This window comes from Pocillopora verrucosa, chromosome 1 (genome assembly GCF_036669915.1).
Source record: "Pocillopora verrucosa isolate sample1 chromosome 1, ASM3666991v2, whole genome shotgun sequence".
NCBI lineage: Eukaryota > Metazoa > Cnidaria > Anthozoa > Scleractinia > Pocilloporidae > Pocillopora > Pocillopora verrucosa.
The window spans coordinates 29049608-29063608 of record NC_089312.1 but is presented as its reverse complement, the minus strand read 5'-3'; the positions used below and the strand labels follow the sequence as shown (position 1 = coordinate 29063608).

The 14001-nt window shown below is 38.5% G+C and overlaps 1 protein-coding gene across 11 annotated transcripts in view; it reads left to right on the top strand.

Moving 5' to 3' along the window:
- Window positions 1-1328: 1328 nt before the first annotated feature.
- Window positions 1329-14001, top strand: part of LOC131780888 (uncharacterized) — a 40943-nt gene continuing 28270 nt past the window's right edge. For 6 of the 11 annotated variants that reach the window (XM_059097510.2, XM_059097509.2, XM_059097508.2 and 3 more), the window contains exon 1: window positions 12879-13032. The gene's annotated coding sequence lies outside the window, so the exon portion shown is untranslated. Of the gene's footprint in view, window positions 1469-2255; window positions 2378-4467; window positions 4618-8429; window positions 8558-9195; window positions 9217-10852; window positions 11002-12878; window positions 13033-14001 lie in introns of those variants that run through there. The other 5 variants (XM_066166183.1, XM_066166192.1, XM_059097501.2 and 2 more) reach the window with 5 other exon arrangements.

Below are 14001 nucleotides of genomic sequence, written 5' to 3'. Positions count from 1 at the left end.
TCTTTGATACTGAACTGTTAAAATACTTTCAATTTAGGATGTTTGTGATTGCCTATTTTCGTGTTTTGCTTTTTCGGCCAATTTTGGCAGAGTGTATTTGATAATTTATCAAATACACGGGTTCAGAGTCTCAGAGACTTGGCAACACATCCATAGCGCTTTCAGGGAAGTACACTAAAAATGGAGAGATGTGAGTTTTCCAAAATTTTTCGAATTGGGGGATCTCAGTTAAGGTTAGGAGTTTCCCATTTTTTCTCTGAATGAAATGAAAGATGTGCAGCAGTCGGTAGAAAAAGGGTTTTCCGACTTAACTTTCGCTCATATCTTCTTCGCTCTTTTTACATATTCAATTAAGAAGTATTATAGGTTTTTTTGTGGTTGTTTTGCCACTTAACTCGGTCAGTTTGGATTTTGTTTGGTAAAGATTTCAAGGGATTTGAGATTAGTTACATGAATAGACTCAACAAACAAAACATTTAATGATCCAATTCGACTTGCACACAAGTAGTGTAATAATGAAATGGGCCTAAACAGTTTCTTTGAATCACGGAAGTCAACAATTAATAAATCTTGCTGGTGAACACACATGTTGCCTTCAATATAGGATAGTTCATTTCATAAAAAGCCACTCGTACATACAGCAAATGGTAGAAAACATCGCTTATGCCATAGAGTGGCCAGATACATCATGACACTTTGTGGAATCCGTTAGAATGTTTTATTTGCATTCTTAGAGAGCGCAAAGCCCTGTTTGCCTGCCTCTGTCTGTCATCCAATGTTATGGTCCGTTTCAGGATTGATCTTGGTTTTGCTTCTAGTCGCTTCATGCAAAGGATAAGCTCCGGCAGGATGGGTTACCTGGCCCAAGTACACATTTTTTTCCCTTATCTTGCCACAAATCAGGAAATGGTCAGCAAAAAGTCAGGGAAAAGTCAGGGAATTTCACTCAAAGTCGAGGAAAATTTATGTTTTTCAGAGAAGTTAGGGAAAATAGAATTTTTGTCACCAATTCTAGTACTTTAATAGGTTATTATAGCCATAAAATGTAAATAAACTAAATTGAATTTAATTTGAGAAGAGGAAGATAACATTCGATGACAGCGGGCTCTCGTTTGACAAAAAAATCAGTTTGGGAACTAACAGCGCAATGAAAGGAACCATCACTGTTTCTAAGTACACGCGAAGATAAGTCTCTCTTCACTAATTTCCCTTAGAATTATTGGTAGACACGGCGAGTAATATCAAATAAACAGCGAACATTTCGAATTGGGTACGAAAATCTCCGATTTCCGAAATGGTCATGTTGTGACGTCACGTTGGACTTTTTAAAAGATGTAATCTCACAGATTTCCTCGACAAGGTTGGTGTGTTTTCCAGAGTACGATGTGTGAAACACTGGGGCGCATAAGATGCCTAGCAGTGTAGAAAGACTAAAAGGGAACAGAGACCACTTGTGGCGGCTATCTTGGTATGTACACCAAAGCCATTTAATGAAGTTCCACCGGGGGCCTTTAGTGTTTTTAGAGTCTCAAGGCATCGATCAGTCCAGCCCTTAGCTCAGCATGCGAAGGCAGAGTAAAATCCTTCATGAAATTGTCTGGGAATGTCAAGCAAAAAAAAAAAAAATAAATAAAAAACGACGCTTCGCGTTGTAGCAAACCGTAATTATTTTTACGATATTCACCTCTGTACTTACGAGATGTTCCTCATATTTGCTTTTCTACGAGCGCCGTAGAAAATGGCTGCAAAGTTTTTTATAATTACTTTGTAAGGTAATCATTAGTTGACGTCGAGGGAGATAATTAGGAGCTTTGGCAATCACAACAGCTAAGCGAAGAAAAACGACTTTTTCCAAACAACTTACGTTTGTCTTTAGAAGTTCCTCGAGGAGCTTTTTGTGTTTTCAGAGTCTCAAAGCGTCGATCGGTTCACTTCTCAGCTCATCTTGCGAAGGCTGAGAAGTGGCGCTTCGCGTTGTTGTTTTGTATAGAAAGGTTGAGAAATGGGCAGAGTATCAAAACGGGCGTATACAACCACGTTTATATTCATTAGATCCATTTCAGGCCACGTTTTCGTTCCCACCTTTGAATCATATCACTGACTCTGGTGTCATTCCTCGTTCCCAAAGAGTGAAGATAAAATGGATCTCGGTGGCCATTTACTCAATTTAGTTTACTCAATTTAGCAGTTTATCCGAGATTTTCATGCACTTATAACTAGCTCAAGCTGAATCACGCTCTAATACCGCTGTTTAGGTGCTATTGGTCCTAACTCAGCTACAGCGAAACAGCACCAATATACCGATGTCAAGATTTAGTCTCTTGTGATTTTCAGAGCCTCCCTTTTAGGGGGAAAGATATATACCGTATACGAAAAGGTAAGGGAACTAAAAACCAACTTAATTGCTATGATTCAACTTAAAAACAACACCAGAAGCAAGACGAATACTCGACTGAAACGAGGTAACATTAGACAAAGAGTCTGTAATTTTCGGTGAAAGCTAACCCTTTACTCGATCGAACAATGATGTTTACTTCTTCTAATTTCTCATCTACCCATGCACAAAATCTTAGTTCTCTAGCAGAGACTAATTCTATGCAAGGAAAAACAAACTCGAAAAGATGCCACAAGCCCGAACACGCACACATATGTGTGTTGATGCAAGCTTACGCATCCTGGGTTACGCTTTCCTTGGCCGTAATTAACATTGCAACATCTCCCAAACTTATTTGCAGTCCGAAACCAAGTAAGATACATGCACTTCAACAAATAACGATTGTTTCAAACGTAAATAAGCCCTTGTTGAAAGCAAGCTCATTGAAGAAGCTCAGGAGGCAATGATTCACAACACCACTCTTCTTCTCCCAAATCCTGAAATAGATCAATACAAATCACTTGAGGGGTTAGTTAACCTAATACGCATTTTTTTGTGATGTATTGCGCGCAAACCTCTTTATTGCTTATATAACGTTTTGAGCTTACTGTGATCACTTCACGAGAATCAGTCATTACAGCCAAGAAGTGTTGTATCCGGACTAACATGACCTGAAATGCGTCGGTGTGGTAGTCTCTGACTAAAGGTGCTATCTCTCCTAATTGTTCCGATGTCTGCACTCAGATTGAACTCATGTATACTGACAAAGAGCAATCTCAAAGGTACCAAGTGTAATCAAAATTGAAGTCAGAGTTAAGGACTCTTTCGCTTTTCACCAAGGCGACTGATCAACGGAGATTAAACTCTAACTTACAACAGGACACGAATATATCGTGATCAGCTTCTCTAAAATAAGGAGTGGTTGAATCCCGCACATTTTCTCGTTTTTAATACAGTCCTTACCCTCATACAAATTCTCGCATCTTTACCGTTTTATAACAGTGATTAACAACATTCAGATCGAACAGCGCAGAAATTGTGCGATAAATTTAATTAAAAATACGCCCAAATGTAACTCCGATGCAATGACCACTGATTGTAAACTTCTATCAAGATGAGGGCATCATTCTGTGTTATTCGTGTGCTGTAAGTACTTAATGCACTCAGTCGATGGCCGGTTTAAGAGAAAAGGTCTTTATAGCCAGGCGGTAAATTCTAACCCTGTAGTAGAACCATAATAATTACTTCTTTTAACTGTACTTTCTCTACCTCTACTCATGCTAGAGGTCAAGTTTATAACACTTTTCCGCGATTGATCCTCACTCATAGGTTTCTGATGCATGTCTTTTCAAGAGAAAACAGACTCGAAAACTAACTATTTTCTCTAACGCGCACAGATGCGTTCTGATTAAATCTTGCGCATCCTGGATCACGCTTTCCTTGGCCATAATTAACATTGATTACAACATCACCCAAACAGATTTGCTTTCAGACACTAAGGAAGGTGCATTCGCTTTCTCAAGCAACCATTATCTCAAACGTAAATAAACCCTTGTTAAAAGTAAGCTCATCAAAGACGCTCGGGAGTCAATGATGCACAACACCTTTCTTCTCCAATATCCTAAAAAAAATCAAGATAAAACAATTTGAGTCATTTGTTTTTCTGGTGAGCAGCATACTATGAGGTACGGTGCGTAAATTCAATAGCATGTATTATTGCGCACATGCTAGTACTTGTTTAAAACAAAATGTCCTGACTTCATCATGGATGAACTTATTTAATCAAATATGAGGGCAGTTAACTTAATATTCTTTTACATTTATTACGGTGAATCATGAATGCTGGTACATATTCCCAAATTTTCATCGAATTTAAGTCAACAGCAGTTACAAATTGATAACGTAGGTTTGCTCGATGCATTTACTTGAACAATATCTCAACGCAAGCTCATTGATGATGCTCAGGATTCAATGAGAAATAGGCAGAGTGTCAAAACGGGCGTTTACAATCACGTTTATATTCATTAGATCCATTTTAGGCCACGTTTTTGTTCCCACCTTTGCTGCAGTTTGCAAGAGGTTCCTATGAAAGGTTGCCTGTGGTGTGATTTTCAGAGCCCCCCTTTTGGGGGGAAAGATATATACTGTATACGAAACAGCAAGGGAACTAAAACCCAACTTAATTGCTATGAATCAACTTAAAAACAACACTAGAGGCAAGACGAATAGTCGACTGAAACGAGGTAAGATTACACAAAGAGTCTGTAATTTTTCGTTGAAAGCTAACCCTTTAGTCGACCGAACAATAACGTTTACTTCTTCTAATTACTCATCTACCCATGCACGAAATCCTTGCTTTTCTAGCGGAGACTAATTCTATTTTCTATTTGCTCGTGCACTTTAAAACTATGCAAGGAAAAACAAACTCTGAAAAAAAGCCACAAGCCGTAAGCGTAAGTACACCCTTTTAAAAGCAAGCTGATTGAAGAAGCTCAGGAGTCAATGATTCACAGCACCTTTTTTCTCCAAAATCCTAAAAGAGATCAAGATAAAACAGTTGGAGTCATTTGTTTTTCTAGTGAGCAGCATATGTTATAAGGTACAGTGCGTAGTTTCTTTTTATTTTGAGGTTTTTCTTCTCGCGGATCGCTTTGGGAGCATCCTTCATCTGCGTCATTAATTGTTCCAGAGGCTGATTATTTAGACTTTCAATGACTCTGTGCAGTATTCTGTACTTGCTCCGAGATTTTCAAGCGCCTATAACCAGTTTGAGCTGAGTTGCACGCTAATACTTCAATCTTAGTGCTAGTGAAACTTACCACAACGAAACAGTACCCGCCGATTAACCGATGTCATAATTTGCCTTCTTGTAATTTACGGAGCCCCCTTTATTGAGAAAAGATGTATCCATGAAAAGGAGAAGGAACTAGAAGCAAACTAAATCTGTATGAACTGACTTCAAAACCACACCGCAGGCAAAGAAACGCACGATTGAAACGATTTCAAGATGAGAGTCTGTACCTTCGTGGTGAACTCTAAGCCTCCTGTAGTAGATCAAACCATGATATTTCCTTCTTCTCGCGTTACCTTCTCTCTCTCTATTCATGCACGAGACTGAGGCCTTAATTCTTTACCAAACTAATTTACAATCAGGTTTCTCGTACCAAACTGATTTGTCCTGCAGACACCGTTACATTCACTCTCTCGTTTGTACGGGGTTTCACTTCGCTAAAATGTCCTTCAATCCCTTGCATGAAGGCCAAGCTGCACAACAACATGACTTAATGGATGTTATAAGGAAAACTCTTCTGAATCAAGCAGATCCGCAGCAGTCTGCACATTAACTAATACGGCACAATAACTTATAAGCCCGTCGGGATTACCGTCAAGATCATGTCTGTGTGTTACGAACGAAAGTGTTAAGCAGTCCCGCAACAAATTACTACGCAGTGCTACAATGAATTAGTTCAGATATCACATACATTCGCCTCGATATCTTTTACTCCAGCTGCCTTAAGATTAAACACCACAAGAGTAAAACATTACTTCACATACCACAGGTTGAGAATATTTATAGATTTTCTCCCTCACTGTATAGATGGATACTTCATAATATGACTATAGACAAAGGATACGTATAGGCAATTGAATCGCCTGTAGATATTTTCAATTGACTTTTTAGCGGCGATTTATTTGCGAGAGTTTTGTATCAGTCGAACTCAATTCTACGGATCGAGGAAAATTCGCAAAAAGTTGAAAGCCGAAACATTTTCACGCCGTCGAAGGTTGTAGAATTCTGAGCTCTAAACAGATTACGAACTTCTCACAAGTTTTATGACACTGACTCAGAACATTTCATCGGAGGTATTTTTTGGCATATATAAAAAAGGTGAAAAAAACCACCGGTGCACGAAGAATGGATTAGGTTTGTAGATGTGAAAACCTCTTTACCGGCAATGCTTAGTTCCTGTAAATTGATCGTCAGCCTTGCCGGTGATTTGAGGACTCTCGAATCTCAGCGTTTACTTCACAATTACTGAACAAGTGACATTTCTAGCAACTTAGCTGCTGGATTATTAAATACCCTCTGCCAAAACTGGCCGCATAGACAAAACACGAAAATAAGCAATCACACACATCCTAAATAACAAAAGTAATTTTAACAGTTCAAGAACAGATTACTGGTTGGAAAGCGTGATCCGCCTCGTCACAGATTCACAACACTCACTAGGCGAGACATTCCGAGCAGACCATCTATGCACACTGATGAATAGGTTCGCTGATCGCTTCAGGAAACGTCAAACTACCAGACAACAGTGGTCACATTCTCATACACTCTGGATAGGATTCACGGAAAGCGAAAAATATATTCTTTCAAGACTCAACATACAAAAGACCTTAGCAGCTGCCATGATTTTTAGAATAACCTTTCTGTCATCTTCAAGGGTCACTTGCGAGTTCAGAATAAGCACCGCATTTATTTCATATAAGGGCCTCTCAAATTCATGTTTATTGGGAACGTGTATACCTATGTACACACGTGTTTTTTAACACGTGAATTCTTTTGTAAAGCTCTTAGGAAGCGGCTAGAGCCCTAAGGAGGTGGGGAGAAAGACTTGACTACGTCTCTTGTTTCTCCTTACACTTCTTTCGTGCTCAAGCCGCTTCCTAAGCGCTTTCAACAGATCAGAGCACAGTCAAGGCTTCTCTTTATTTGTTAAATAAAGAAGCTGTCATTTGGTCTAGTCGTGAGCTTGGAACAAGAAAGGAAATTTGAGTTCCCAGAATTAATTAACGTGAACACGTTTTTTGGAGAAATTCACGTGGCAAGTAACACGTGCTTGTGAAGGTCCTCTATACTTCGACGGTCGATCCTAGTTTTCTAGCAGAGACTAATTTTATTCTCTATTTGCTCGTGCACTTTGAAACTATGCGAGGCAAAACAGACTCCAAAAAATACCTTAAGCCCGAACACGCACACAAATGCATGTTGACGCAAGGTTACGTATCCTCGGTTACGCTCGCCTTGGCCATAATTAACATTGCAACATCTCTAAAACTTATTTGCAATAATAGTTTCATGTTTAATAATGCTTTTTACCACTGTACAAAATCCTACTAATAAAATAACAACTCATAAAAATCACATCTAATTAATGACTAATAATAACTATATAATATTCATTAAATCTTAATTACCATATAAAAGTACAGTAGGTAAAGGAAAGCAATAGGGGGAAACTTAATTCCCATATAAAAACTGCTCTCCAAGGCTATTATAAATAACTATACGTTGTATAAGAAAGAAGAAACTGGAGAAATAACTAAACAATAAACAAATATAAAATCTGAAATCTCGTTTCGAGATAACAAAATAAAACTATGTACAAAGATAATTCAGTAATCGAGCTCTGAAGGAATTCAAACTGGAAGCTGCCATAGCAAAATTAGGCAAAGAGTTCCAATCATTAACGAAACGGTTAAAAAATGAAAACTTAAAATAGTCAGTCCTAGCTGCTCTAGGCCTCAATTTAAAGTCATGGTTACTTCTAGTTCTTGTCCGACCAGTCAAATCCACATATCTGGTAAAGTCCACATCAAAATAGCCATAAATTATCTTGTAAAGCTGCACCGAACAAAGGTATTTCCTTCTGAGTTCCTATGTTCACCAGTTAAGTTCGGTATTAACGTAACACTTCTGGCGGTTAAAAACTGAATAAACAGTGCAATTTACAAAATCAGATACTAATAATTAAATCTATTTAGAATAAGAAGTATTATAAAAATAATTGGAATCACGAGAACCTAACAGTGAAAAATGTCCCATTTAAGGTCATTCCTTATCATAACTCTTAAAAATCTACTTCTTAATTTCCAACACTTATAGGTCGCATTGCGGTAATCGAATTCTTAGTTAACCTAATGCGCAATGTTTTGTGACATGTTGTGCGCAAACCTCTCTACTGTTTATATAAGGTTTTGAGCTTACTGATCGCTTCACGAGAATCAGTCATTACAGCCAAGAGGTGTTATACCCGGACTAATATGACCTGAAAAGCAAGCTCATCAAAGACGCTCAAGAGTCAATGATTCACATCACCTTTCTTCTCCAAAATCCTGAAATAGATCAAGATAAAACAGCTTGAAACATTTGTTTTTCTGGTGAGCAGCATGTGTCTTGAGGTACGGTGCGTAATTTCATTTTATTTTGAGATTTTTCTTCTCGCGAATCGCTTTCAATCTAAGTGCTAGTGAATCTTACCACAACGAAACAGTACCCGCCGATTAACCGATGTCATAATTTGCCTTCTTGTGATTTACGGAGTCCCCTTCATTGAGAAAAGGATGTATCTATGAAAAAAAGAGAAGGAACTAAAAACAAACTAAATCTGTATGAACTGACTTCAAAACCACACCGCAGGCAAAAAAACGCACGATTGAAGCGATTTCAAATGAGAGTCTGTACCTTGGTGGTGAACGCTAAGCCTTCTGTAGTAGATCGAACCATAATATTTCCTTCTTCTCACGTTGCCCTCTCTCTCTCTCTCTCTCTCTCTCTCTCTCTCTCTCTCTCTCTCTCTCTCTCCCTATCCATGCACGAGACTGAGGCCTTAATTCTTTACCAAAACTAATTAACCAATCAGGCTTCTTGCACCAAACTGATTTGTCCTTCAGACACCGCTACATTCACTCTCCGGTTTGTCCGGGGTTTCACTTCGCTAAAATGTCCTTCAATCCCTTGCATGAAGGCCAAGCCGCACAACAACATAACTCATTGGAAGTAATAAGGGAAATCTTCTGAATCAAGCAGATCCGCATCCCTCTGCACATTAACTAATACGGTACAATAACTTTTAAGCCCGTCGTGATTATTGTCAAGATCATGTCTGTGTGTTACGAACGAAAGTGTTGAGCAGTCCCGCAATAAATTACCATGCAGTGCTATAATGAATTAGTCCAGGTATCACATACATTCGCCTCGATATTTTTTCTGCAGCTGCCTTAAGATTAAACACCAGAAGCGTAGAACATTACTTCACATACCACAGGTTGAGAATATTTATAGATTTTCCCCCTCACTCACTGGATAGATGGATACTTCATAATATGACTATAGACAAAGGATACGTATTGACAATTGATTCGCCTGCAGATATTTTCGATTAACTTTTTACAAGCGACTTATTTGCTTATTTATTTTCTCACGGATCGAGAAAAACTCGCCAAAAGTTGAAAGTCGAAACATTTTCATGCCATCAAAGGTTGTAGACGAGAATTCTGAGCTCTAAACAGATAACGAACTTCTCTGACACTGATTCAGAACATATTGTCGGACATTGCACGAAGAATGGATTAGGTTAGTAGATGTGGAAACCTCTTTACCGGCAATGCTTAGTTCCTGTGAATTGATCGTCAGTCTTGTCGGTGATTTTAGGACTCTCGAATCCCAGCGTTAACTTCAAAATTACTCAACAAGTGACATTTCTAGCAACTTGGCTACAAGATTATCAAATAGACTCTGCCAAAATTGGCCACAAAAGCAAACCACGAAAATAGGCAATCACATACATCCTAAATAACAAAAGTAATTTTAACAGTTCAAGAACAGATTACTGGTTGGAAAGCGTGATCCACCTTGTCACAGATTCACAACACTCACCAAGCGAGACATTCCACGTAGACCATCTATACACACTGATGAATAGGTTCGCCGATCGCTTCAGGAAACGTCAAACTACCCAACAACGATAATAACATTCTTTTATATACTCTAGATGGGATTCACGGAAAGCAAAAAATATATTCTTGTAAGACTCAGCATACAAAAGACATTAGCAACTGCCATGATTTTTAGAATAACCTTTCTGTCATCTTCAAGGGTCACTTGCGAGTTCAGAATGAGCACCACATTTATTTCATATAAGGGCCTCTCAAATTCATGTTTATTGGGAACGTGTACACCTAAATACACACGTGTTATTTGCCACGTGAATTCTGTTTTAAAGCTCTTAAGAAGCTCGTGTATTTTCTTACATTTCTTTGGTGCTCAAGCCGCTTCCTCGGTGCTTTCGAACAGAAAAAAGCACAGTCAAGACTTCTCTATTTGTTAAATAAAGAAGCTGTTAGGTGGTCCAGTCGTGAGCATGAAATAAGAAAGTAAAATTTGAGTTCCCACGAGTAATTAACGTAAACACGTTTTTTGAAGAAATTCACGTGGCAAATAACACGTACTTCGACGCATACACCTAAACCACGTTGAATGTTTACGTCACACATCGCTGGGCTAAGTTTAAAAAAACGGCGAGCCGTTTTAAAGCCCATAAAGGTCGGACGCGAATATTTTGTCTCGCTTGTGAAATGAGACCGTGACAAGAGATTGCGTTTGTCATGTCAATCACGTGCGCGTCCAGTTGCCCCATAACCCTTTGTGGCCAAAATTTATCTTCACAGCAAAGAGGATTTTCTACCAATAATTCTTTGAAAATGGCTAAAATATTCCCTTTGTGACATAGAAAAACGGAACTTCTCACACAAGTATGCCAATAACCATTCTTTATTACGAAGTGATTGGGGAAAAAAACAATTAGGCCTTGATTGACACCTGTCAGGTGACATCACATGTTAAGGTACTGTTACAAGATAATAATGAATGTTTTTGAATTAGTTATGGAACCTCCAATTTTTTGAGGGAAAATGCTTGCTAGAGTCAAAATCAAACCTGTGTTTATGTTCAATATTTTGAAAAGATAACTTGATGGAAGCAACTATTTACTGTTGTTAGGTGTCAGGAGCTTTAGAGTCCTACAAAAATTAGTTAACAAGAGAACGAACTGGGAATAAATCGAACGCATTGTTTTCGTATCAAAAACCTAACGGAAAGGAGTTAGATGATGTCAGCAATGTTTTAGGGGCAGTCATTGCTTCTACAGAAACGGTCTTCTTGGAGTACCCGTGACGTGGGTATGATGGATCTTTTGAGTGGTTTACTTGCGGTAAAGCAGATAGTGAAACTGTGGCCGGAGAAGGGCTTTGGATGGCGACAGACCTCATTTCTGTAATTTTTAGAACGAAACCCTTCTATTCGCGATTTCCTTACGTATTTAGGCTTCTCGATTTCTTCTTTGATACTGAACTGTTAAAATACTTTCAATTTAGGATGTTTGTGATTGCCTATATTCGTGTTTTGCTTTTTCGGCCAATTTTGGCAGAGTGTATTTGATAATTTATCAAATACACGGGTTCAGAGTCTCAGAGACTTGGCAACACATCCATAGCGCTTTCAGGGAAGTACACTAAAATGGAGAGATGTGAGTTTTCCAAAATTTTTCGAATTAGTGGATCTCAGTTAAGGTTAAGAGTTTCCCATTTTTTCTCTGAGTGAAATGAAAGATGTGCAGCAGTCGATAGAAAAAGGGTTTTCCGACTTAACGAGGTTCGCTCATATCTTCTTCGCTCTTTTTACATATTCAATTAAGAAGTATTATGGGTTTTTTTAATGGTTGTTTTGCCATTTAACCCGGTCAGTTTGGATTTTGTTTGGTAAATATTTCAAGGGATTTGAGATAAGTTACATGAATAGACTCAACAAACAAAACATTTAATGATCCAATTCGATTTGCACACAAGTAGTGTAATAATGAAATGGGCCTAAACAGATTTTTGAATCACGGAAGTCAACAATTAATAAATCTTGCTGGTGAACACACATGTTGCCTTCAATATAGGATAGTTCATTTCTCTGCATTCTCCGTGAAAATCTGCGATCCAAATTTCTTAAACTACGAATGATCAACTTTCTCCTCTTTGATAAAAAGCCACTCGTTCATACAGCAAATGGTAGAAAACATCGCTTATGCCATAGAGTGGCCAGATACATCATGGCAATTTGTGGAATCCGATAGAATGTTTTATTTGCATTCTTAGAGAGCGCAAAGCCCTGTTTGCCTGCCTCTGTCTGTCATCCAATGTTATGGTCCGTTTCAGGATTGATCTTGGTTTTGCTTCTAGTCGCTTCATGCAAAGGATAAGCTCCGGCAGGATGGGCAACCTGGCCCAAGTACACATTTTTTTCCCTTATCTTGCCACAAATCAGGAAATGGTCAGCAAAAAGTCAGGGAAAAGTCAGGGAATTTCACTCAAAGTCGAGAAAAATTTTTGTTTTTCAGAGAAGTTAGGGAAAATAGAATTTTTGTCACCAATTCTAGTACTTTAATAGGTTATTATAGCCATAAAATGTAAATAAACTAAATTGGATTTAATTTGAGAAGAGGAGGATACTTTTCGATGACAGCGGGCTCTCGTTTGACAAAAAAATCAGTTTGGGAACTAACAGCGCAATGAAAGGAACCATCACTGTTTCTAAGTACACGCGAAGATAAGTCTCTCTTCACTAATTTCCCTTAGAATTATTGGTAGACACGGCGAGTAATATCAAATAAACAGCGAACATTTCGAATTGGGTACGAAAATCTCCGATTTCCTAAATGGTCATGTTGTGACGTCACGTTGGACTTTTTAAAAGATGTAATCTCACAGATTTCCTCGACAAGGTTGGTGTGATTTCCAGAGCACGATCTGTGAAACACTGGGGCGCATAAGATGCCTAGCAGTGTAGAAAGACTAAAAGGGAACAGAGACCACTTGTGGCGGCTATCTTGGTATGTACACCAAAGCCATTTAATGAAGTTCCACCGGGGGCCTTTAGTGTTTTTAGAGTCTTAAGGCATCGATCAGTCCAGCCCTTAGCTCAGCATGCGAAGGCAGAGTAAAATCCTTCATGAAATTGTCTGGGAATGTCAAGCAAAAAAAAAGAAAAAAAAAACGGCGCTTCGCGTTGTAGCAAACCGTAATTATTTTTACGATATTCACCTCTGTACTTACGAGATGTTCCTCATATTTGCTTTTCTACGAGCGCCGTAGAAAATGGCTGCAAAGTTTTTTATAATTACTTTGTAAGGTAATCATTAGTTGACGTCGAGGGAGATAACTAGGAGCTTTGGCAATCACAACGGCTAAGCGAAGAAAAACGACTTTTTCCAAACAACTTACGTTTGTCTTTAGAAGTTCCTCGAGGAGCTTTTTGTGTTTTCAGAGTCTCAAAGCGTCGATCGGTCCACTTCTCAGCTCATCTTGCGAAGGCTGAGAAGTGGCGCTTCGCGTTGTTGTTTTGTATGGAAAGGTTGAGAAATGGGCAGAGTATCAAAACGGGCGTATACAACCACGTTTATATTCATTAGATCCATTTCAGGCCACGTCTTTGTTCCCACCTTTATTGCTGTTTGCAAGAGGTTCCTATCGAAAGTTTCCTGTGGCATTGTCGCACGATTTATCAATATGAGGTGACGATGTGTTTCCCACCTTCTCAACTGAACCAAAATAATCAAAATGCAATTTGGAACGAGCTATTTTACCTCGTATTTTGCGAGCATGTCTGCTTTTGATGCAATTCGATATAAGTTGGATTTCAAAAGATAAGTTGAATTAGTGTTATGAGTATTTTCTTAGACTTTGACTCTTTAAAACTATTATTTCCTCGCTTGAATGGAATTGTAAAGAAATGTGGCTCACTATCAGACAACTTTTTTCGAAATGAGTCATGTTGTGCAGATTTTTTCTACTTGCATAAT